The sequence below is a fragment of the Orycteropus afer genome, unplaced genomic scaffold (assembly GCF_000298275.1).
Source record: "Orycteropus afer afer isolate SDZICR_OR568_19922 unplaced genomic scaffold, OryAfe1.0 scaffold00324, whole genome shotgun sequence".
NCBI classification, from domain to species: Eukaryota; Metazoa; Chordata; class Mammalia; order Tubulidentata; family Orycteropodidae; genus Orycteropus; species Orycteropus afer.
In genome coordinates this window covers 700,154-727,671 of record NW_006921911.1, presented here as the reverse complement: position 1 = coordinate 727,671, position 27,518 = coordinate 700,154, and the positions used below count along the sequence as shown (strand labels likewise).

Sequence of the window (27,518 nt, the reverse complement as noted above, 5' to 3'; positions counted from 1 at the left end):
TGCCCAATCTTCCTTCTGAGGAGTGGCTGGTGGGTTTGAACTGCCAGCCTTCTGGTTAGCAGTCAAATGCCTTAGGCACTACGCCACCAGAGCTCTTTATATGGTCTACAATGCTCTAAATGAGCTGCCACTGCCACCCTACACCTCCTTCTCCACCACTCTACATCCCCTCTCATTGATCCTCAAATATGCTGGGCTCACCCCTCCTCAGAACCTCTGTGCAGGCTGTCCCTCTGCCAGGAAAGCTCTCTCCCACATACCTGTAGGGTTACTCCCTACTTCCTTTTGGTCATGTGCAAATACACTTCTCTTTGAGGAGTCCCTAATAACCTTATTTAAAATTGCAGCCCACTCCACTCCACTCCATCCAGCAAAAAGTCAGACCCATACCTCCTACCATATATGAAAATTAATTCAAAATAGATCAAGGATCAAAGTATAAGAACTAAAACATAAAACTTAGAAGAAAACATAGGCATAATCCTTCAGGATCTAGGATTTGACAATGAGCTCTTAGCTATGGCTTCAAAAGCACAAGCAACAAAAGACAAAAATAGATAAAACAGACTTCATCAGAATTAAGAATTCTGTGAACTGGAGGACTTTACCAAGAAAATAAAGAAGCAACCTACAGAATGGAAGAAAATATTTGAGAACCATATATCAAAAAGCTTGTAAGAGATTGTGTTGCCCCTCTTGTGCTGTTATAACAGAAAATACCACAAATGGGTGGCTTCAACAAGCAGAGATTTATTCTCTTACAATTTAGAAGGCTAGAAGTCTGAGTGCAAAGTGCCAGCTCTAGGGCTGGGTGACAGCTCTTTGATCTTGGGCTTCAGTTCTGCCTCTTGCTCCCAGCCCACTGAACCTGGAGGCCTCTTTAAACTCAGACAGCTGCTGACTGTTGAGGCTGACCAACCCAAGGTCAACAAATAAAGTAGACATAGTCTCAAAATTATCAAACAAAATGGGAGGCTGCTGGTGCAAGTCCAGGAAAAGTCCTAAGATCAGCAGACAACATGGAAGACTGCTGAACAAAGACTCACACAGGGTCCAAGTATGCCAAAAAGCTCAGAGACCTTTCTCAAAGCTGACTTCTTATATACTGGAAGCAGACCACATCTCTAAAGCAACTACTCAGCTGTTCCAGTAGATTCCACCATGGAGTTGATTACCAGTCTCACCATGGGGAATAACTATATCCAGCTGTTCAGCCACTCAAAACCATGCCCAGCCAAGTAAACACACAACTACCACAGAGATATATGAAAAATAGACAAAGAAATATTAGAAAAAATTAAGTATCACGAACAGGTATAAAATCTTTTTAACAGTTTTGATGAAAGACGATGAAGTCACCTGCAGGGAGGAGATAGGTATGGAGGCTTAGGTAAGATTTGGACTCTGAGCCATGAGACAAAGGATGTTCCAGGAGCAGGTTTTTCAGTGGGAAAGTGTAAGTTTGAAGTTCCCAATTCAGGTTTTGTCAGACTCAGAAGCAACCTCAAGCACAATGTTTTTTATTGTAGTATAAATCTATGACACACACACCTCAGACCCAGGGCCATTTATATTCTCTTTCTTCCTCCTAAATTAATTTTCTAGTTTTGCTGCCTTGTTTTGCTGTTTCTCTCTTTGAGAGTAAGGAACACGGGCTAGGAGACCTCCTTGCTCTCAGAGACTTCATAAACTTACAAGCTATGGCTGTGTCTTGTGGGGCTGGGGAGGTGATCCCGGGAAAGAACCCAGCACTGCTTCGGTACTTTCACACACCTTCAATGAAGCTTCACTGTAGCTCTGTGAAATAGCTACTATCAGTCTCCCCATTATACAAATGAAGAAACTGAGGAGTTACAGAGTTAAGTAATATGGCTAAGTTTTAGATATAAAGTGGTGAGGCTCAGATGGAAATTAGGCAGTCTGGTTCCAGCACCCGCTCCTAACCCTTACACTGTGCAACCTCCATGGAAAGATACAGACTACTGGGAGTTTACAGATTACTTTCCACAGATCAGTTCAGAACAATTAAGAGAAAAAAATAAAACATTTGATATATCACTTACCTAATCTTCTAAACCACTCATTCCATTTTACTTGTTTTTCTTCATCAACCAGACTGACTTCCTCTAAGAAGGTTCTCAGATATAGTGAAAATCAAATCAGCACTTTCTTATCTAGCTTTTGACAAACACTTACTAATTATTTATATGTACATGCACTGTTTCAGGCATCTGGATGGTTAAGACACAGTAGCCTATGTCATCAAGGAGTCCGGGAATCCCATAATGAAGTGGTGTAGGAGTTGTTCCTTGTCAAAGAAGATTGCACTGGACAATGTTAAAAGGCGAGGATGACTTTATTCACAGATGTTGCACTTTTGATTCCCAGAGAATCTACCTCATGCACAACCGCCACCCATCTGTCATGGAGGTTTGTGTGTTGCCAAGATACTGAACAGGTTTCAGCACAGCTGCCAGACTAAAATAGACTAGAAAGAAAGTCCTGGTGATCTGCTTCCAAAAAACAGTTACTGAAAACCCTCTGGACCACAATGGTCCTATCCCCAACCCACAGAGATGATGCAGGACTGATAAATGTTTCATTCTATTATACATAATGTTGCCATGAGTCAGGGAGTGACTCAATGGCTGCTAACAACAACAGCATTGCAATAGGGAGAAAGACCTAGAGCTTAGTCCAAACACCACTGAAACAAAGAGTAGTAGGGCTTTTAATGGCTGAGTGAGCTAGTGGAAGTTACTGGAGGACTGGAGCAAGTGGAGCAGTGGGGTGTGTCACGCACATAAGTTTATTTCTTGAGTTTGCTGTTAGGGCCAGCTGGATTCTGTGAGGGTCAGGTGAGACAGTGATCAGAAGCCTATAGTCTGGAAAAAGTCTGTCTAATGCTTAGTTACACTGAGGGGAATGTTTAGGCCATTTTTTCCTGAACATGCAAAAGCCCACTGGGTGGCAAGATGTGAGTGCCCATTTCAGGGGTGATGGGCAGTGCTAAGAAGTTTTATAGAGAAGCCCCTGACATCATATTATTCTCAATGCAAAATGTGTGGCTGGCTGTCTTGGGGAAGTCCTACCTGAAAGGTAACTAAGAATGGTGAGCCCTAACGTAACTGAGCTCAGCCTTACTTGGCTTAAGGGAGTGACAGAGACACTCCGTTCACCGAGAATTGAACTGTTCCAGAGAGCAAGCATTTAGTCTATCCCAGGGGTGGCAAAAATAAATGGAAATCATCATGCACATGGTGATCTGTGTTTTTTACAATTTTACACAGAAACCCAGCTGCACTGACAAAACAAACACAGTTGTTTTTCTCGGGTTTCCTCGGGCCTTTACAGCTATTGAGTCGGGTGTTGAATTAAGATATAGCAGATACCCAGCAATATCATTTTGAAGATGTGTTGTGCTTTGCTGATACATGTTTTCACTCTCCTCCAAATACACTGTTCCCATATGTATAGCTGCTAGGCCTGTCCTCTTTTTCTGATTGCCTGGCAACATCAGATAGAGAGGAATTCCAGTACCCAAAGAAGGAGCCTAACACTTGTTTCTCTGCTGCCAGCTGGACTGCCCTGCACTGAGGCCCCAGTCAGCCTGGCTCTGTCCTCCCCACTGCCTACCTCCATAGCCTAGCAAAGGCCCAACCCCTCTCACTTATATTGTGTTCTATTTGACTTCACTTTATCTATTTTGAGCCCAAGTGACAACGATTTAAAGACTCTTCAGCTTACAACACAGCACCATCATTGGTCCATGCAAACTTGCTCTCCTTTTTATGTATTTGTTCCTTTTCAACCTCATCACCTACTCGTATACCCCATGTTCTCTCATAGGCACTGATTTAAATTATACTTGAGTGCTCTTTTCCCTCTGTATTTTTGTAAGATGTGTATTGTTTTGTATTGTATTGTAAGATGTGTAAGCGTACATGCTTACTGTACATAATAGCATATATATATAATGTATACACACACACAAACATACACATGTATGCACACACACACACAAACACAGACACATTCTCCTTTTTCTCACTCAGGACCATGTAAAGAACTTGCCACATTGATGTGTGTACTTCCACTTTACTTCTTCTACTATACTCATGACTCCCCGATTTCTGCAAATTCCGGGTGGCTGCCATTCCCACAGCCTCTTGGGTCTCTGACTCCACATGCACTCTTATGGTACACCCCATTTGACCCAGATATGAAACTCAGCCTTCTTTCCAATGTATAAAAAATATGGACTCACTTGGAGATGGACAGGTTGAAAAGCCTTTACTAAGGATCAGAGAGAAAGCAGAGGCTATCACATCAATGGGAGTTCTGGTAGCATAGTGCCTAAGGCACTTGACTGCTAACCAGAAGGCTGGTGGTTCAAACCCACCAGCCACTCCTCGGAAGGAAGGTTGGGCAATCTACTTCCATAGTGATACCACCTCGGAAATCCAAGGAGGGGTAACTATGAGTTGGGTCGGACTCGGCGGCAAATAACAACAACAACCACCTCAATGGAAATAGTCATGGGACAATAGAATTGCCTCACCACTGCAGTGAAGCCTCCTTCCCCTGGTCCCTGCTTTTCTCCATCTTGAGGGCCCATTCCCTCATTCCCTTATAGGAGCATGCTCTCTTGCTTTGCATTTAAAATCTATCTTGCACACAAGGCAGCTGAGCTACAGAAGTTGGCCCAGCTTGGCCATAGTTGCAATTTTGTTTAGTGGCAGAACCAGTACTTTAATACGACTCCTGACACCAAACTCATGTCATTGTTCAAGAGTTATGACACTTGTCAAGTTCCCCTTTGTGTGTAACTTTTCAGGTAGCATAAAGCTAAATTGGGGGGGGGGGTTCATTTGCAAAAACTCCTTCCTTCCTGCTTTCCTTCATCAGGGGTGTGGCCTGGACACTGGGGTTTACCAAAGGTCCTCAGTTGATTCCAAAGTGCAGCCGAGGCTGAGACACTCTTCTTGATAATAATACATTTCATCTGGGATGGAAGAATTATATGCTTTTCAAATTAAAGATACTGACCCATTTTTTGACTTACCATCTGTGGTAGTTAAGGTTATGTGTTCATTTGACTGGGCATGGTTTTGAGTGCCTGGACAGCTGGATGTAGTTATTCCCCATTGTGGGATTGGTAATCAGCTGCATGGTGGAATCTACTGTGAGCAGCTGAGTAGCTGCCTAAGAGATGTGGTCTGCTTCCAGTTTATAAGAAAACGCTTTGAGAAAGATCTTGAGCTTCTTGGCACATATGGTGATGCATTTGGCCGAGTCATCCTGCATGACTGGCCTGCCATGTTGTCTGCTGATCTTAAGACTGTTTCTGGACTTGAACTTGCTTTTGATAATCTTCGGACTGTGCCATTTTATTTGTCGATCTTGGGTTTGTCAGTCTTAGCAGCCAGCTGCTGCCTGAGTTAGGAGATTCTTCCAGCTCCAGGGGGTCAGGAACAAGAGGCAAAGCTGAAGCCCAAGATTGAGAGACCTTCATCCAGCCCCTACCACTGGCACTTTGAGCATGGACTCCTAGCCTCCTAACCTGTAAGAGACTAAATCCCTGTTTGTCCAAGTCATCCACTTGTGATATTTCTGTTAGAGCAGCACAAGAGGGCCAAAACATCATCCTACCTTAAAATATTTAATCTCTCCTTTGTTTTTATTTTAATGACTCTGGGGAATATATTATTTTATTTTAATGTGTCTTCCAAATATTGGCAATTTCAGTTGTAGCTGTCAGTGATTTTATTCTTCTTGGATCAACAGTCAACCTCCATGGAAGCAGCAGTGAAGAAATCAAATGACATATTGCATTGGGCACATCTTCTGCAAAGACCTCTTTAAAGTTTATAAATCAAAGATGTCACTTTGATGACTAAGGTGCATCTGACCCAAACCATGGTCTTTTCCATCACCTCATATGCATGCAAATGTTGGATAATGAAAAAGAAATTGAGAAGAAGAATTGATGTATTGAAACTGTGGTGCTAGCAAAGAATATTGAATATATCATGGACTGCCAGAAGAACAAACAAATTAGTCTTAGAATAAAGCAAGAATGGTGGGACTTTCACAGATAATCAGGAAAAACTAATTGCTAGAAAAGGATATATTAGGACATATTAGGTAATGTAGACCAAAACCCAAATCAAACTCATTGCAGATTGTGACTCGTAGCAACCCTTAAGGACAGAGTAGAACAGGTACTAAGGCTGTAAATCTTTACAGAATCAGACTGCCACATCCTTCTCCTGTGAAGTGGCTGGTGGGTACAAAGTGTCAACCATTTAGTTAGCAGCTGAGCGCTTGACCACTGAGTCACTAGGGCTTCATTGGTACAGTAGAGGGCCAGCAAAAACAAAGGAAACTCTCAGTGACACGCTTTGATTCAATAGCCAAGACAATGGACTCAAACATAAAACATACCAATAATCATGAAGATGGCACAGCAGTAGGCAACATTTTATTCTGTTACAGCTAAGGTCCACATGAGTCAGAGTCAACTCCATATGAACTAAGAACAACAAAAACAGCCTTCCAGAAAATTTTTGCAAGTGATCTGGCTACAAATTACAATTGTATAAATCCTCCTTACAGCCCTTCAGGTGACCCCATGTCCTTCCATTAAGATTATAGCTAAGAAAACACTATGGAGCAGTTCTAATCTATAGCACATGCAGTTAACATGAGTCTAAGTCAACTCAACAGCAACTAATAACAATAATAACAGTCTTCAGGCCTAGACCAATCTCTATTTCCATCTCATGTGTTCATATCACAAACTGGGTACCTGCTTAGTTATCTAGTACTACTATAACAGAAATACCACCAGAAGGTGGCTTTAACAAACAAAAATTTTGTTTCTCAGAGTTAAGGAGGCTACAAGAATTCATAGTTCTGGCTCTAGGAAAAGGATTTCTCTCTCTTTTGGTTCTGGCAGAAGGTCCTTGTTTTATCAGCTTTTTCTTACTGATTCCCTGGAGATTTTCATGTGTATTGGCATATCTGTCTACCCCATCTCCCTCTACTCACTAGTTTAATCTCATTTACATCCAGAAAGAGATTGAGTCAAGATATATCCTACACTGTAGTTGTTATTGTTAGGTGCCATTGAGTCATCTGTGATGCATAGCAACCCTATGCACAACAGAATATAACACTGCCTGGTCCTGTGCCAGCCTCACAATCCTTGCTATACCTGAGCCCATTGTTGCAGCCACTGTGTCAGTCCATCTCATTGAGGGCTTTCCCCTTCATTGTTGACCCTCCATTTTACCAAGCAAAACATTCTTCTTCAGGAATGGTTCCTTCTGAAAACATGACCAAAGTAGGTGAGACCAAGTGTGACCATTCTTGTTTCCAAGGAGCATTCCAGCTGCACTCTTTCAGGACAGATTTGTTAGTCCTTTTAGCAGACCATGGTACTCTTACCATTCTTCTCCAACACCACAACTCAAAAGCATCAACTCTTCTTCGGTCTTCCTTATTTATTGTCCAGCTCTCACATGCATAAGAGGCGATTGAAAATACCGTGGCTTGGGTTAGGTGTACTTTAGTCTTCAAGGAGACAGCTTTGCTCTTCAGCACTTGAAAGAGGTCTTTTGCAGCAGATTTGCCCAATACAATACATTGTCTGATGTCTTGACTGCTGCTTGTATTGGTGTTGATGGTAGAACCAAGTAACATGAAGTCTTTGACAACTTCAGTCTTTTCTGCATTTATCATGAAGCTGTTTATTGGACCAGTTGTCAGGATTTTTGTTTTCTCTACATAGAGGTGTAATCCATACTGCACACTGTAGTCTTTTATTATTCATAAGATAAGAAGCTATTCTGAGTGACCGGAAGGGGTAGAAGCTCCAAGTGAGGAAATGACAGAGCTTTATTCTATTGGTAGACTAAAAAGGGAATTCACAAAGTTACTGTTAATCACAGGTTTCTATGCTCCCTTTAAGAAAATTCTCCAGCAATGTAAGAGCTGGGAATTTGAGGCTATGTTCAAATAAATAAGTTTCTGCTGAAGAAAATATATTCTACATTGTGTGGCCTGTGTTCAAAAGGGCACATAGATTGTTCAGAAGATATTATAAATATATATGCAAGGAATAATTAGCTGTTTGGCAGGCTTATGACTAGCAGGAGACATAAGAAAAATAAAATGTGATTTTTGCCTACCCCATCAGCATAAATAAGACATATCTTTTACCAACAAGCCCTTTCAGCCAGCAAACAAGTCTGGATATCTGAAGAGGTCTGTGACATACAGGACACGTTTTTCAAGCCTATGTCATCAGACTGGGTGAGCCATGGGATGGTCAACTTTGAGAGTGTTAAGTGATAAGCAGCTTCCCCACGGGCCTCAGCTAAGTGCTGAGGGACTAGTATACATGTATTTGATGACATCTGCAGGAAAATGGGATTTGGGGAAAGTTGATAAAATATTATGTTTTTAAATGTGTTAGACATGAATCAAAGCATGAAGGAATGTAGTTCATAACTGCTACCTGGTAACAGTCCAATCCCTCACTTAGATCTTCTTCCTGACTTCCTATTTCCAGGATTCTATTGCTGGTAGACACAGCTTCTTTCAAATTGCTATCAAGTCATTTCCGACTCTTGGTGACCCCATGTGTGTCAGAGTAGAACTGCCCTATAGAGTTTCCAAGGTTGCAAATCTTTACAGAAGCAGACTACCTCATCTTTCTTCCATGGAGAAGCTTATGGGTTCAAACTTTGGACTTTTTTTGGTGAGCAGCCAAATGCTTTAACAACTGTGCCACCATAGTTCTTTTGTCAGTACCCAGGAGGTGTTTAATTAATTTTGAATGGATATGTTGTGGGCAGGTGGGTGGTTGGATGGATAGTTGAATGAAAATGAAGAGCTAGGGAAGAGGTGACATGAAATTTATTCCCAACCCTCCTATTCAACTGCTTCCTTCACATCCAAAACATACTGTTAAATAAGGACTCTGTAATCTCTATGGTAAGGCGCTCTGGTGGCATAGTGCCTAAGACATTTGGCTGCTAACCAGAAGGTTGGCGATTCAAACGCACCAGCCACTTCTCAGAAGGAAGATTGGACAATGTACATCTGTAGAGATACCACCTCAGAAACCCAAGGAGGGGTTGTTATGAGTCGGAATTGACTCAACAGCAGTGAGTTTGTTTTTTTATTTGTTTGTTTTAAGATAGAAAAAAAATATAACATGGTCTATTCCTACATTGAAAGTGAAATTTTGGAAATACACATAAAATTGTATGGTGACTTAAAATCATATTATTTTTCTGTTTTTCATTTCTGGATTTTTTTTTTTTTTTGCATATTTATTATGCTTGACTATTTTAAGTATATTTTATACATTCCAGTAGAAATAGATCCTTCAAAACATTGTGCCTTACTTTCAATAACATATATTTTACAATATTTTTAACAGTGGTTTTAAAGAATACATATAGTATTTTATATGGCCAATTCTTTTTTTTTCTTTTCTTTTTTAATTTTTATTGTGATTTCAGTGAAAATTTACAAAGCAAATTCACTTTCCATGCAGCAATTCATGTACATTTTGTTTCATGACATTGACTGCAATTCCCCACAATGTAACAATTATCTTCCCACTTCCTCCCTGTAGTTACTTCTTCCCTATGTCTTTCTTTCCTATGCATATATGCCCCCTGAGCATCTCCCTGTGTAAATACTGCCCTTCTGTTCTCCCATGATTGATGGTTCTAAGGAGTGTTTCTACTAGATGTAAATGTTCACACTATATGCCTGTCTATTTATTTGCAGATATTTTTATACAGTTAGGTGCCTCTATTTTGCCCCCCCCCACATCTGTCAATTTGTCATACTGTGGTGGTTACCCATTGTGGGCAGGATTCAGTGGAACTTTCAGACTAAGACAGACTTGGAAGAAGGAAGGGCCCATCCACTTCTCAAAGAATTGGCCAGTAGAAACCTTATGAATAGCAGTGGAACACTGTCTGATATATTACTGAAAATTTTTATGAATAGCCCTGAAAGAGTGTCTGATATAGTGCTGGAAGATGAGCCCCTAAGGTTGGAAGGCACTCAAAATATGATGTAGGAAGAGCTGCCTCAGAGCAGAGCCGACCTTAATGATGTGAATGGAGTAAGCTTTAAAAGCCTCCATTTGCTGATGTGACATGACTCAAAATGAGAAGAAACAGCTGCAAGCATCCATTAAAAATCAGAACATGGAATGTACAAAGTATGACTTTAGGAAAAGTGGAAGTTGTCAAAAATGAAATGGAAGGCATAAAAATTGATATCCTGGGCATTAGTAAGTTGAAATGGACTGGTTTGGGCCATTCTGAGTTGGACAACCATATGATCTACTATGCCAGGAATGAATAATTGAAGAAGAATGGCGTGACATTCATCATTGCAAAGAATGTGTCAAAATTTATCCTGAAGTGCAATGCTGTCAGTGACAGGATAATATCCATACACCTACAAGGATTATTATTCACATTTATGCACCAAACACCAAAGCCAAAGGTGAGGAAATAGAAGATTTTTACCAATTTCTCCAGTCTGACATTGACCAAACATGCAATCAAGACGTGTTGATTATCACTGTTGATTAGAATGCAAAAGTTGACAACAAAGAATAATCACCAGTAGTTGGAAAATAGAACCTTGGTGATAGAAACGATGCTGGAGGTCACATGATAGAATTTTGGAAGACCAATGACTAATCATTGCAAATACCTCTTTTCAACAACATAAATAGCAACTATATATGAGGACTTTGCAGATGGAGTACACAGGAATGAGACTGACTACATCTGTGGAAAGAGGCGATAGAGAAGCTCCATATCTATAGTCAAAACAAGGCCAGGAGCTAACTGTGGAGCAGACCATCAACTCCTCATATGCAAGTTCAAGTTGAAGCTGAAGACAATTAAAACAAGTGCATGGGAGCCAAAATATGACCTTTATGATATCCCTCCTGAATTTAGAGACCATCTAAATAATAGATTTTCTTCAATGAACACAAATGACTGGAAGCAAGAAGAATTGTGGAATGACATCAAGAACATCATCCATGAAGAAAGCAAAGGGTCATTAGAAAGACAGAAAAGGAAGAAAAGACCAAAATGGATGTCAGAAGATACTATGAAACTTGCTCTTGATCAGATAATAGCTAAGGCAAATGGAAGAAATGACAAGATAAAAGAGCTGAAAAGCAGATTTCAAAGAGCAGCTCAAGCAGACAAAGCCAATTACTATAATTAAATGTGCAAAGACCTGGAGTTAGAAAACAAAAGAGAAGAACATGCTTGGCAATTCTCAAGCTGAAAGAACTGAAGAAAAAAATCAAGTCTCAAGTTGCAATATTGAAAGATTCCATGGACAAAATATTGAATGATGCAGGAAGCATCAAAAGAACATGGAAGGAATACACAGGTCATTGTACAAAAAAGAATTGGTCAATGTTCATCCATTTCAGGAGGTGGCATATGATCAAGAACTAATGGTATTGAAGGAAGAAGTCAAAGCTTCACTGAAGGAATTGGAGAACAACAAGTCTCCAGGAATTGACGGAATACCCATTGAGATGTTTCAAAAATGGATGCCATGCTGGAGGCATTCATTTGTCTGTGCCAAGAAATTTGGAAGACAACTACCTGGCCAACTGACTAGAAGAGATCCATATTTGTACCCATTCCAAAGAGAGGTGATCCAACAGAATGTGGAAATTATTGAACAATATCATTAATACCACATGCAAGTAAAGTCTTGCTGAAGATCATTCAAAAATGGTTGCAGCAGTATATTGACCGAGAACTTCCAGAAATGCAAGCTGGATTCAGAAGAGGAGATGGAACAATGGCTATCATTGCTGATGTCAGATGGATCTTGGCTGAAAGCAAAGAATACTGGAGAGATATTTACTTGTGCTTTGTTGACTGTGCAAAAGCATTCAACTCTATGGATTATAACAAATTATGGATAACATTGAGAAGAATAGGAATTCCAGAATATTTAATTGTGCTCATGAACAATCTGTATACGTAGACCAAGAGACTGCAGAACAAGGGGATACTGCATGACTTAAAATCAGGAAGGGAGTACATCAGGGTTGTATCTTTTCACCATACTTTTCAATCCATATGCTGAGCCAAATAATCTCAGAACCTGGACTATATGAAGAAGAGCATGGCATCAGGATTGGAGGAGAAGTTACTAACAACCTGCGATATGCAGATAGCACAACTTTGCTTGCTGAAAGTGAAGATGACTTGAATCACTTACTGGCGAAGATTAAAGACTACAGTCTGCAGTATGGATTACATCTCAACATAAAGAAAACGAAAATCCTCACAACTGGACCAATAAGCAGCATCACCCTAAATGGAGAAAAGATTGAAGTTGTCAAAGACTTCATATTACTTGGTTCCATAATCAACAGCAATAGATGCAGCAGTCAAAACATCAGACAATGTATTGCACTGGGCAAATCTGTTGCAGAAGACCTCTTTAAAGTGCTGAAGAGCAAAGATGTCTCTTTGAAGACTAATGTATGCCTAATCCAAACCACAGTATTTTCAATTACCTCATAGGCATGTGAGAGCTGGACAATGAGTTAGGAAGAACAAACAAGAATCAGTCAATGCTTTTGAGTTGTGGTGTTGGTGAAGAATACTGAGGGTACCATGGACTGCCAAAAGAACTAACAAATCTGTCCTGGAAGAAGTGCAGTCATAATACTCCTTGGAAGTGAGAATGGTTAGACGAAGTGTAACCATTCTCACTTCCAAGGAGAATTATGACTGCACTTTGGTCATGTTGTCAGATGGGACCATTCCTTGGAGAAGGATATCATGCTTGGTAAAACAGAGGGTTGACATAAAAGGGGAAGGCCCTCAACAAGATGGCTTGACACAGTGGCTGCAATGATGAGCTCTGGTATAGCAAGGATTGTGAGGCTGGCACAGGACCAGGCAGTGTTTTATTCTGTTGTACATTGGATCACAATGAGTCAGAGCTGACTAGATAGCACCTAATTACAACAACAACAACAAAAAATATTTTGGGTACACAGTCAGAAATGTATTATGGACAGCATTTGATATATTGTGTCATTTTCATTTTCTCAAAAATGCCTTCTATAAAAAATGTTGTCCTAATTTTCAAATTTGGGACTCACTGAGAGATTTAGCATCGTGTTAGGATACAAGATAAACTTCCAAAAATCAGCAAAAAGATTGTTGAAAAAGAAATAAGGAAATCAATACCATTTATAATGTTGTTGTTGTTGTTATGTGCCGTCAAGTCGGCCCCAACTCATAGTGACCCCTCCTTGAGTTTCCGAGGCAGTATCACTACAGAAGTAGATTGGCCCATCTTCCTTCGGAGAAGTGGCTGGTGCGTTTGAACCACCAGCCTTCTGGTTAGCAGTCAAGTGCCTTAAGCACTACACTACCAGAGCTCCTACCATTTATAATAGCTACCAAAAAATAAAATAAAATAAAATACTTGGGAATAAATCTTCCCAGGGACACCAAAGACCTGAACAAAGAAAACTATAAAAGACTACTTCAAGAAACCACAAGAGATCTACAAAAATGGAAGAACATACCATGCTCTTGGATAGAAAGATTGAACATTATGAAACTGTCAATTCTACCCAAAGCAATTTATGCATTCAATGCAATCCTTGTCCAAATCCCATCAACATTCTTTAAGGATATGGAAAAACCAATCACTAACTTTGTATAAAAAGGAAAGAGATAGATAAGAAAAGCAATATTGAAGAAGAACAAAGTAGGAGGTCTCATGCTGCCAGATCTCAAAATGTATTATACAGCCACAGTGGTCAAAACTGCCTGGTATTTGTACAATGACAGACACATAGACCAATGGAATAGAATTGAGAACCCAGAAATAGATACATCAACCTATGGTCAGCTGGTCTTTGACAAAGGGCTGAAATCTGTTAAATGGGGAAGAGAATGTCTGTTTAATAAATCGTACTGGCTAAAATGGATATCCATTTGCAGAAAAATGAAACAAGATCTGTACTCACACGATACACAAAAACTAACTCCAGATGGATCAAAGACTTAAACGTGAAACCTAAAACTATAGAGTTCCTCAAGGAAAAACTAGGGGCAAATTTAGAGGTACTAATATATGGCAGAAATAAGACTATCAAGCATAACCCAAAATTCACAAACAGCAGAAGAGAAACTAGATAAATGGGACCTTCTAAAAATTAAACTTTTATGTGTTTCCAAAGACTTCCCCAAAAGAGTCAAAAGAGAACCTACAGATTGGGAAAAGATATTTGGCAATGACATATATCTGATAAGGGACTTACCTCTAGAATTCATAGAAAACTCCAGCACCTCAACAGCAAAAAGACAAATAATCCAATTTAAAAATGGGCAGAAGACATGAATAGACACTTCACCAAAGAGGATATTCAGGCAGCCAACAAACTTATGAAGAAATGCTCATAATATTTAGCCATTAACCAAAACCAAACCAAACTCACTGCCTATGAGTTGGATCCAACTCATAGCAACCCCTCCTTGGGTTTCTAAGGCAGTATCACTATGGAAGTGGATTACCCAAAACCTACCTTCCTTCCGAGGAGTGGCTGGTGGGTAGAGAGATCAAATTAAAACAACAATGAGATACCATCCTGCCCCAGGATTAGTAGCAAAGTTCAACAAGACAGAAATTAACAAATGCTGGTGAGGATGCGGAGAGATTGGGATTCTCATACACTGCTGGTGGGACTGTAAAATGGTACCGCTGTGGAAAGCAGTATGGTGATTCCTTGAAAAGCTGGAATTAGAAATATCATTTGACCCAACAATTCAATTACTAGGTGTATATCCTAAAGAAGTGAGAGCCAGGGCAAGAACACACTCATGTTCATTGCAGCACTATTTACAATAGCCAAAAAGATGGAAACAACCTAGGTGCCCATCAACAGAAGAATGGATAACCAAATTATGGTACATATACACAATGGAATACTATGCAACCCTAAAGCATAACATGAAATCTGCAAAACACCACATCATGTGGATGAACTTGGAGGACATTATGCTGAGTGAAATAAGTCAATCACAGAACGATAAATATTATATTAGTCTGTTATTGTAAAAAGTCAAGGAAAGGTTTATATATGGAAGGAAATATTCTTTGTTGGTTACCAGGAGTGGGAGGGGAGGGGAGGTAACACTGTTAGATAGGTAAAGCAAGTATTGATTTGGGTGAAGAGAAGGACAATGTACCAAATGTGAGTTATCAACATGGTAAAATTGAGGAAGAGGAAGACATAGAAAGGTACAGACAACAAAGATAAACCCTTTGCATATACAGTACTGCATTCTGTGAAGGCCAACATTGATCTATGGGTGGAGAGACTGAACTATTAGGTATGTCTATGCAGGGGGGAGTGTGCCCAAGATCATGTATAAGGTTGGCAGACAATGTCTCTACAAGTGTATTTGTACATTCTGTAAGAATTCCCAGGTATATAATAGAGCTGACAAGGGACAAGGTTGTAGTCACTCCTTAGCCACAGCCAGCTACCCAGAAGGAGCAAGTAGTTGGACCTGTGAGCTCGGAACCATAGTCACAGGGCACATCAAGTTCAATTCGCATAACATACTACACAAAACATTGTTCCACATCCTACTTTGGCAAGTAGTGACTGGGATCTTAAAAGCTTGCAAGCAGCCATCTAGATGCAAAGAATGAAGAAAAACAAAGATGCATGGAAACAATTAGTCCAAGTGACTGATACACCATGTGATCCTAAGCCTATACAATAATGAGACCAGAAGAATTGGATGATGCCTGTATAGCACAGTCATCCACTCGGAGGGGGATCCGTGTAGGAGATTCTGGACAGAGTGGGAGAACAATGTGGAACAAAACTCAAAATCACTTAAGAAAAAAAAAGGGGGGACCAAGTTTACTGGCCTGATGGAACCACTGAGACTATAACCTCTAGCTGCTCTTCAGGTCTGGAATTGAACCCATTCCTGTGGCTTCCAGCCAAACAAAAGACAGGCATGTGAGCTGAACATTTATATTAGCTAGATATACTCCTTGGAGAGAACAATCTTGGGAGAATAGAAGGGCTGTGTATGCACAGAGAGATAGCTCAGGAGGCAGGAGTGCATGAGAGGGAAGGGCACAGGGAAGAGGTAACTGTGGGGAGGAAGTGGGAGGGGAGCTGTTGCATTGTTGTAAATTTCAGTCAATGTCATGAGACAGTGTTTTTGAGCTGCTGTATGGAAAGTGAATTTGCTCTGTAAACCTTCATCCAAATCACAATTATATATATATATATATATATTGTTGTTGTTATGTGCCATCGAGTCAGACCTGACTCATAGTGACCCCTCCTTGGGTTTCCGAAGTGGTATCACTACGAAAGTAGATTGCCCAACCTTCCTTCCGAGGAGTGGCTGGTGGGTTTGAACCGCCAGCCTTTAGCAGTCAGATGCCTTAGGCACTACGCTACCAGAGCTCTTATATATATATATATATATATATATATATATATATATATTTCTCCCTCAAAAAATATTTTGTCCAGCTTGATCCATGGACTAAATATTGCTTAAAAATGCCAAAGTTAATGTCATCAAATCCATGAATAGCAGTCTACCAGCACTGCTGGCTAAGGCCTGTAGGGAAGCTGCCTGTCACTTACACCCTTAAAGTTTACCATCCCCTGGTTCACCCAGTCTGATAACAGAGTCTGATAACAGGTCCTGTGTGTTACTGACCTCCTCAGATGTCTCTATTTCACTAGATAAACAGGTCTTTTGTTTCTTTGCCCTTCATTGACCCACAACTGACAGTACCTTTGCCAGAATTTGGAATAGCAAGAAGTGGCATGGAACATTAATCCCTGTGAGAGGGATAACACTCTATCAATATTTTATAGCAAACAAATGGATGAATAAAAAATTCATACACAGCTCTCCAGGAAGAGCCACTCTACTCTAACTGAAGGCAACTTCGGCAGGGAATTCGTGAAGATGTTGTAACGTTTTCTTAGGCTAGCTGTGCCTCTACAAGTGTTCTCCCACCTGCCCTGTAGTCAACCATGCTTGTTTCTATTAATCTCAACCTGCACTGTAATTAGTGGTCTGCTCTCTTGTCTCCTCACTAAACTGTAAGCTCCCTATGACAAGGGTTTTCCCATCTCTGTATTGCCAGAACCTGGTACTGTGTACCAAGAGTCACTGGGTGACACAAACATTTAAACACTAGGCTACTAACCAAAAGGTTGGTAGTTCGAACCCACCTAGAGGCACCTCCATGGCCCGGTATTCTACTTCTAAAAGGCCAAAGCCATTGAAAACCCTATGCAGCACAGTTTTACTCTGACATGCATGGGGTCAGCATGAATCAGAATAGATTCCACAGCAACTGGTATTAGTATTAGCACTGTGTCTATGCACACACACAGCCTAAATGCACTTTGAGTGAATAAAGGCATTGGAAGGCAGATAAACTGCTTCAGAATAAGGAGAAAATTGGTAGTATTTCTTCTGGGAATCTTTGCTTCCTGCTAATATTTTTATACATCAGTGCTCAGCTGCTAACTGAAAGTTGGCAGTTCCAACCCACCAGCCACTCCACGGGAGAAAGATATGGTAGTCTGCTTCCATAAAGATTACATACAGACTTGGAAACTCTGTGGAGCAAGTTCTACTCTGACCTGTAGGTATGCTATGAGTCAGAGTTTACTTGAAGGCAATGGGATTCCTTTTAAAATGTAATTTCTGAGGTTCTCAAAATACTTCATTATTTCACTTCATCTTATCATCTGTATCAATCCTTGTTTCTTTCAAAACTCAGTTCTAGTATCTTTTTAAAAGAAGATCCTGCTTAAAATCCTATTTTCCCCTTTCCTTTAACTGCTACCAAATTTCTCTTTATTCTAAAGCACTTTATCTGCCTACCAATACATTTATTCTTTCAAAGAGCATTCATAACGACAGAGGGAGAGCTAAATGGAGATCTATAGTTAAATGGAGCTTGGAATTGTTCCCAAAGAGCATGTGTCTCAGATCAGTGGCCCTGAGACTTTAGTGTTTCTCATATTTTGGAGTGAGTCTGAATCACCTTGTAGGAGAGTTTACTAAAACATTGATCCCTGCACCCACTTCCAGAGTTTAAGATTCAGGACCTCCTCACTGCCATTGAGTTGAGTCTGATTCATTGCAACGCTATAGGCAAGAGTAGAACTTTGAAAGAGCGTTTCCAAGGCTGTAAATCTTTACTGTAGCAGACTGCCACATCTTCCACCCAGGTGCAGCTGATGAGCTCGAACTGCCAACATTTTGCTTAGGAGCTCAGCAACACCAGAGCCCCTTCAAGATTCAGGAAGTCTGGGATGAAGCAGAGACTTTGTATTCCTGCTGCTTTTCCAAGTACTGCTGGTTCAGGGATCATAATTGGAGAACCACTGATGGAGATCATTAAAGACTTGGGTGCAGAGATTGATTCTACTACTCTTTTCTGCTCTAGTGACATGTGCTTCACCTCATTTTGCAAAAAGAAGTCTGGAATCATCATGGGTGACTTCCCATTTTACTCTGCTCTCTGGGAAGCCCATCCTTCCAGAGCAGTGGTGCAGACAAGGGGCTCTCTCAGCACCAGCTGCCTAGGTTGCTCCAAATGCAGGCTGGTTTCTGTGGGGCAACATGAACATGAGCTCGTGTCCTTGCCTTTACTTCCTTCCAATGAGTAGAACAATTGCAGTGATACAGTATATAATCACATAATTTTTTACCTGCACTGATACCAGCAAACCCACTAGGAGAAGGAACAAGTGAGCAGGACTCACACTCTTGGTGTGTAGGCTCATATAGCCATGTATATTCCCATTTTACATGAATCAAATCCTTCCTTTGCATAAATTGGTTGTCTGAGATGTAAACTCCAGAGACATTTTCAGTATCTAGCTGGACCTCTGAAGCTGGTGTGATCTCTTCTACTTTACCTCATCTACATTAAGTTTTTTATCATAATGTCCCTGTGAATTATCATTTTGATCAGTACTTCCTCCTTCTCCCCTTTTGATACAATGTTAGTCAAATTATAAGTGTTTACAGACTTTTTCTTTTATCACCAAACCTCAGTACTGTTACATCAGTAGTCAAAACCATGTTATTTCTTTTCACAGAAATTTCAGTCCTACTAACATAGAAATGAAAAGAAGGAATGGGAGATGTGTGATGATGTGAGATAGCATAGCATCAACTCTCTAAGTGTGGAAAAGTTTAAAGAAAGGAAAGATCAATGTAGCTTTCTTCTCACTCCTGTTTTCACAGTTCTCTTGTAGGTGTGTAGATGTCTGGAAATGCCACAAGGGCAAGGAAGTTGTCTGCCTCATCCTGAACATCCTTGGACTTTTCAATCTGCAGACATTCTGATCCAGAGGTTCCATTAGCTTAATTGCTGATAGGCCACTTCCTCAATGAGAAAATCTCTGCTTGGCATAAACCAATAGCCAAGATTCTAAAGCAACTTCTTGGGAGGTAATTGAGTTCAAACTTATGCTCCAAAACTCATAATCAACTCAATAGGTTTAATATGCTCTAAACATGCCATTCTCCTTGGGAAAGAGGAACTTGTGAGGAGAAAGACCTAGTACCCTAGAACCAAAACCAAACCAAACTCACTGCCATCAAGTTGATTTGACTCATAGTGACCCCTCCTTGGATTTCCGAGGTGGTATCTCTATGGAAGTAGATTGCCCAATCTTCTTTCCAAGGAGTGGCTGGTGGGTTTCAACCAACAGCCTTCTGGTTAGCAGTCAAATGCCTTAGGCACTACACCACCAGAGCTTCCTAGTCTGCTAGAATCTCTAAGCTGGCCCTAACCAGATGTTGGGACTCGTACCTGAGGAAAGCCTTATGAAGACTTCAATTCTATAACACTCAGAAATGGTATAAGCTTCCACAAGCAAAGTTGCTTCCTAAGAGGATATTAGAGACTTTAGCACTCAAGTATAGTTTTTCCCAAGAGGAAACCGCCCCCCCCCTTTTTTTTTTTGGCTAAATCAAAACTGTTTACCTCTTCTCTTTTATCTAAGAGGACTAGAAAAAAAATATTGTATACTCAGTTTGCTTATGTATATCCCAGTTAAAACCCTTTTGTTTTCAGTTTGGTGGGAAAACACAGCTAGGATCATGGTCAGTGTTAAGAATACAGGGGAAGCTCTTACCTGTCCAAAGTAGGTACTGTGAACCAACACAGGCAGTGCTCATTTCAATCAAGAGGCTGAGTGTCTATTAGTAGTCCCAGCCATGGAGGGTGTCCACTATTCTCTCCATTGGTTACCTTTATAAACTTAAATAATATTCTTACATGCATATTTCAAGTTAAATTAATTACAAGTAGAAATTCTTAACTCCCCAATTTGTAAGCAAAGATATTAGTATCCCTATCCTTTCCAACAGATCCTTTCCCTGCCCCCACCACTTAGGAAAATTATCATGGACTGCTTATAGCCCTCTCCCTCCCAAAAAATACACATTGTCCTTCAGAAATTACAGATGCCTATAATATTCACAAGCAAAGATGTTACTTTGATGACTAAAGTGCACTTGACCCAAGGCAGGGTATTTTCAATTATTCATACACATGTAAATACTGAACAATGAAGAAGGAAGACTAAAGAATTGACATATTCGAATTGTGTTATCAATGAAGAGTACTGACTCTACCACAGACTGCCAAAAGAACAAATCTATCTTGGGTAAAGTACAGCCAGAATGCTCCTTAGAAGCGAGGATGGCACATAACAACAACAACAATTTGCATATCCAGGATATGACATTGTTGGTTAAAATAAATAAATAAATAAACTAAAATCCTTGCCCCCAAAATAAGTACATATTGCAATATTAAATACCCATAAATATGGAGTAGAAAAGAAATTTGATATCAGCCTACATTTTGATCTTTTCAAAACTTATTTCCTTATTGTTGGGTTGTTATGAGACTTCTTTTTCCTCATATTTAAAGGATTTTATCAGAATGTATTTAGGTGTTTTGTCCATCTGCATAGTCAGGATTTTTCTCTTTTCTTAGCTTTATGCATAGTTTCTTTCCCTGTACCTGTGGTTTTTGTGCCCCTCTAGTCACTACTTCCTCCACAAGAATACTTGTACGTTTTTAATATAAGGACAACCCATCTGCTTTCATTTCACCTATGTGTTACTTTCTTCGGACTTCTGGGATAGGTTTCCAAATTTTCCTCAATGTTTCTTAATCAATTTTCTGTAATTTTCAAGTTTAGTTTCTCCAACATCCCTTCCTCTTACTTTTTTTATCTCAACTTTTATTTTGAGTTATGTTCTTCCTGTACATTTTGTAAAACAACTCCCTTTCCTTTATTCTGCAGTGTTTTTATGATTGCAGAGTTCTATATCTCAAAAAGGAGATGTTAGCCTACACCTGGTATTTTGCAACAGACATTGATTAGCATTCCCTTTAGCCCTTTTCTCTGACCATTGGCATACTAGTAGAAACCCTTTGCAGATGAAATCCGGAAGGTATAATTTAATCCATATCTATCAGGTATGGCTTTAATCAGTTTTTCTTGTGTCTTCTTTAGAATGTTTCTCAGACATTCTAAGTCAATTGTCATTATTGTGGGCTATCACATCAATTCCAACTCATAGTGACCCTATATAATAGAGTAGAACTGCCCCATAGGTTTCCTAGGTTGTAATCTTTACAGAAGCAGATGTTCATGTCTCCCCCACCCCCATGGAGCAGCTGGTGAGTTTGAACCACATACCTCTCAGTTAGCAGCCAAGCCCTTAACATTGCACCAACAGGACTCCTAAACACACTGCTGTCAAGTAGGATCCGACTCATGGCAACCCTTCCTTGGGTTTCCAAGGCGATATCACTATGGAGGTAGATTGCCCAATCTTCCTTCCAAGGAGTGGCTGGTGGGTTTGAACTGCCAGTCTTCTGGTTAGAAGTCAAATGCCTTAGGCACTATGCCACCAAAGCTCCCACCTAAGTCAGTGAACATAAACAATTATCTCATGTAACACCACTGTAGTAAATGTTTGGCTTCTAAAATATCTGGCTGGTTCAAACCCAGCATTACTGAGGGAAGGATAAGACAACAGGAGACAGAAAAAATTTTTTTTTCTGCTTTCCATGGGTAGTGCTGCCTTTTTTCATACAATGAAGTAAACATCGGCAGCTCATTCTTTAGTGTTAATGCAGCTCCATTTATGTTACAGTTAGACATTTTCAACATTAAATATTGGTGGTATTGTGACTTTTCCTCATTTTTTAGTGTTTATGGTGGCATAGTAGATAAGGCATTTGGCTGCTAATCAGAAGGTCAGCAGTTCAAACCCACCAGCCACTCAGCAGAAGTAAGATGGGGCAATCTACTTCTGTAAAGGTTTATAGCCTCAAAAACCCAATGAGGGTCACTACGAGTCAGAATCAACTGCATGGCAGTTAGTGAGATACAAAATTAGTAAAGATTACCTCAGATTTGCTAGCCAAATATCACTGTATGCTGAAACACTGTGTTTGTAGAGTCTACATTTGCTATGGGCATATGTTGGTGCTATATCTAACAGCTAGACAGACACATCTCCTAAATAATCTACAAATACTCGAGAGGCTCAGCTTGGGTTCCTAACACCAGCCTTACAATCCACCGTACAATACATTTCTTCTATATATGGTTAAGATCACAGCTTTGAAATTAAGGGAAATGAAAAAATATTGGGCATTGCTAGGAAAACTTTGCTTGTTCTTATGCCTGGGGAAAATTTCTTTAAGCTGGTAAGTGTTTTATTTTCATTTCCAATAACATATAGTGTTACCACAAAATCTTACAAAGCAAAAGTATATCTTACCCCCAAAGTACCACCTCTTTCTGAGGATGTCTACATCTCACCAAAATGCTGTTCATACTCCTTTTAAATTATCCCATGGTGGGGGGAGGAATACTTTGTGTGCAAGCTGATTTTGTTTATTTATTTGATATCCAAAACTTATTTAGCACTACAACTAGTCATAGATGCCATTCATGAAATTAGGAAATATTGATTTGGGGTAGGGTATTGCCATAAAGGCAATGAGCCCAATGTGAAGTCTGAAGGTGATTCAGATGAGAGGTCCAAAAAAAAATTTGATGAATGCAACATGATTGGAAGAAGTTTATAGCTGCATACAAGGTGAAGAACCATCACTTACTTGTGTAGAGGGACAATTTTTTGTGTGTATGTATTTAAAAACCAGTCTTGATATATCTTTATAGTGTCCTTAGTAATGTTTATTGTCTCAAGAGTTTTTATTTAATATTTATCATTTCATTTCATCATCACAAGATATCTAATGGTGTTGCTAGTTTTTTGGTTTTGTTTTTTAATTCATACTACACAGATGAGAAAACTGAGGAATCAGATTATACACAAAATTAGTTGTAGAGCTAAAACTTTCACTGAGATAAGCTCCATTCTATCCCTTGAGTTAGAGTGATATTCCATGCACAGCCAAGGTTCTATAGTTAATTAGGCAAAGTGGGTCCACAACTATGTTCTAATGTTTAGAACAATTATAATTTTTTTCTCTGTATACAATATGCCTCATAATAAAAAAGAAGGGAAATCAAATAAACAAAAAATGGCTGTATCACTCCGCTCACTTTAACTAGAAATTTTCCATGATTCTTAGAAGAAAGGAACAGTGTAGCTTCAGACAGGTGATTCTAGAATATAACAAAGCTCCCCCATTGATGTCCCTGGCTGCACTCTAGTTAGTGCCAGGAAGCAGGCTTATTGTTGTATTTCCATATTTTGTGGTCAAAGGCATTAAACATTGTGGTAGTGAAGGTTGTGTGTCAACTTGGCTGGGCCTGGTTGAGTGTCTGGGCAGCTGGTGGTAGTTATTCCCCATGATGAGACTGGCAATCAACTCCATGGTGGGCTCTACCACAAGCAACTGTGTAGCTGCTTTAGGGATGTGCTCTGCGTCCCATATATAAGCAGCAGCCTTGGTAATGGTTTCTAACTTATGGCATGCTTGAACTCTGCATGTAGTCGTGTCATTGTTCAGCAGCCTGCCATGCTCTGCCGACCTTGGGACTTTCAATGGACTTGAATTAATGGCCTTCTGTATGATTTGGTAACATTGGGACTGTGCCTTTTTACTTGTCAACCTTGGACTTGTCAGCCTCAGGAGCCAGCAGCTGTCTGAGTGAAGAAAAGCCTCTAGCTCCAATGGGCTGGAAACAGGAAGCAGAACTGGAGCCCAAGATTGAGAGGCTTTCACTCAGCCCCTAGAGCCTGGCACTTTGAACTCAGACTTAAAGCCTTCAAACTGTAAGAGAATAAACTCCTGTTTCTTCAAACATCCCTTTTGTGGTATATTCCTGTCAGAGCGGGACCAGGTAACCAGGGCTAAATTGTTAATTTAGCCATAAAATTGCTGTTGATGCCACCACACAGCATATACCTATTTCCTCCCACCCCATCACCAGGCTACAAAACAGTACACAGCTCAATGATGCTTTGCATGTGTCTATTGATTCCCATGTATAATGTTTCATATATAGACTATATGAAGATTAGAGTCCCTGGGGAGTGCAGTGGTTAATGTACTTGGCTGCTACCAAAAGGTTGGAGATTTGAGTCCACCCAGAGGCACGCCAGAAGAAAGACCTGGTGATCTTCTTCTGAAAAACCAGCCTTTGAAAGCCCTATGGAACCCAGGTCTACTCTGACACACACAAGGGGTCACCATGAGTCAGAATCAACTTGACAATAATTAAAAAAAAAAAAAAAATCTCACTGCCATCAAGTCTCGACTCATAGCAGCCCCTCCTTTGGTTTCCTAGGTGGTATCTCTAAGGAAGTAGATTGCCCAACCTTCCTTCTGAGGAGTGGCTGTTGGGTTTGAACCACCAGGTTTCTGGTTAGCAGTCAAATGCCTTAGACACTACACCACCAGAGCTCCTTGACAATAACTGCTTCTGCTGCTCACTGCCATCAGTATAACTAGGTATATGTAACTGTTGTTGTTGTTCTTCTTCTTATGTGCCATCGAGTTGGACCCGACTCATAGCGACCCCTCCTTGGGTTTCCTAGGCAGTATCACTACAGAAGTAGATTGCCTCATCTTCCTTCCGAGGAGTGGCTGGTGGATTTGGACCACCAGCCTTCTGGTTAGCAGTCAAGTGCCTTAGCCACTATGCTACCAGAGCTCCTGTATATATAACTAGATGTATATAAATAAATATATAATTATTGTTGTTGTTGTTATGTGCCGTGGAGTTGGACTCAACTCATAGCAACCCCTCCTTTGGTTTCTGAGGTGGTATCACTACGGAAGTAGATTGTCCACCCTTCCTTCCAAGGGATGGCTGTTGGGTTTGAACCACCAGCCTTCTAGTTAGCAGTCAAGTGCCTTAGGCATTACACTACCAGAGCTCCTAGATATATATAAATAGGTATATAAAGACCATTTGTGCAAAAAAATACCATAAAAACTAGAAAAAGGCATAGAATGAATGAATGGAAAAAGAATAGAGTCTTCTTCAGTTAGCATGGAGGCCATGGAAAAATAGTAATTCTAGGAAGTCTTTCTCTTCTTCTTCTTTGATTTCATTCAAATGAAATCAGCATTCCGTGTGTGCTAATACAGGAAGTACAGAGCACTACTGTGGTTTCAAACACACCTTGGGCCATGAAAGTCTGTATTCAAATATGTCCCACACTTGTCATTCTGAGCACACTGGAGAGTTACCATGTGTTTGCCTGGTGGCCAAAGTCATGAACCACTTTCTCTTTGGCTCCTCCAGCAAGCAGTTTCCCTCTAACATGTATCCAATGTGGACCCAAAGACAGCAAAATTTAAAAAGTTCCATGTGAAGAAGGGGCTGGGAAAATACCTTTTTTTTTTTTAATAGAACTGGTGATAAATAAGACAAGTTTCATACCTCAGATATTTGAGGAGATGGTCAGACCTCTAACATTATAAATAGCACTGTAAGCATTCAGGCAATGAGATAGACTCTGCAAGCCAGGCTCCAGAATGAGTGATTGCTAACGGACGTCAGAGGAGCAGTCCAGATAGAGAGTGAGAAAGCACATCCTGTCAATACAGACACTGATCTCTTAGGGCATGTGGACTGTGTGAGCAGATGTTGTGAACCAAAAACCCCAGAAACTGAGGTTAAAAATCATAAAAGTCTGATTCTGCGTGAGTGACCTTCCTCTCTGAGTATATATTTTGTGTACTTCCTACCATCCATGTCCTTAGCAATTCCCCAAAGTTGCCACAAGAAATTTTAGAGCTGCTCCTCCGAGCCACATGGGAGGAGATGGTAGAGTGAGAGCCATTCACCTCTTTGCAGATGTTTGTGTGTGTTTGTTCTGTTTGCCATGTACACTTCACTTAAGTCAAGTTATGAAAAACTTTGAGAAGTACATTTAGAGAATGGGAGACACTGAGCAATTTAGCATCCTGTATAACTGATGCTTAGTCCAAAGTACTGGGTCGTTTAGTCCTTTCTGTTAAAAATAATCATTATATGTTTTAAGGACGCTTCGCCAGTTTACTAGGAATTGTCTAGTGAATGTTTTTAGTGATAAGAGATCTTGTAAGACTACAGACTACTCATTCTGAACAGTAGATTTCATTATAGGTAGAGTAGGTAATGGAACGAGTGTCAACTGACCTCTAGAACATCCTTTGGAACTTACCTGAGGAAATTCATTTTGTACATTTGTTTTCTTAACATTATTTTCTTCTTTGTAATTGTAATTTAAAAAATAAATCCAATTTTTTTGGAACTCTCCTGGTGATTGAAGTAATTATCAAAAGTAGTAATGCCCTCATGCTAAATGTAGGCTCATGCTGTATTATTTTCTGGTTTGTGTCAAAGCAGGAATTTGAATATGGCATCTACGATATAAAACCAAGTTCGCCTGATGCCCAGAGCCATGAACTACTCTCCCTAATAAGCTAGAAAATGTCACTGGGTATTTTCTTCTCAAGGAAGAGCGAGAATTAACACAGAGTCTTCCTCAGCACAGGCCCTCTTCCACAGTATTTCACACTCTCTAAGTGCCTTTTTGCAAGCCCCTTCCTGACTCTTGCTCTGCCCTGACTCTCCTCTGACCACCACACTGCTTCCCAGTGACACAAACTTGTTCATTTTTCCTAGAGTATGGCATGAAAACCAAGTCAGCAGAACACGATCAGCTGAACCATGTGGTTTATAAAATCCACTGGTTGGGCTCCAAAGGCCCACAGCTCCTGAAGGTGGGGGAACAAGCTGATGGTTGGGCCACATGAACTTAACACATATAATGCTCTGAGGAACATTTCAGAAACAACCACACTTCAATACTATTTATTTTAGACATGTTAATGACTCAACTTCCCGTCAGAATTTATATCAATATATATATATATATATTTTTTTATATATA

The 27,518-nt window shown here is 40.1% G+C and overlaps 1 protein-coding gene across 1 annotated transcript in view; it reads left to right on the top strand.

The window, feature by feature from the left end:
* DPP6 (dipeptidyl peptidase like 6) overlaps positions 1 to 27,518 on the top strand; it is a 1,548,106-nt gene that overhangs the window by 1,316,507 nt on the left and 204,081 nt on the right. The window lies entirely within an intron of this gene.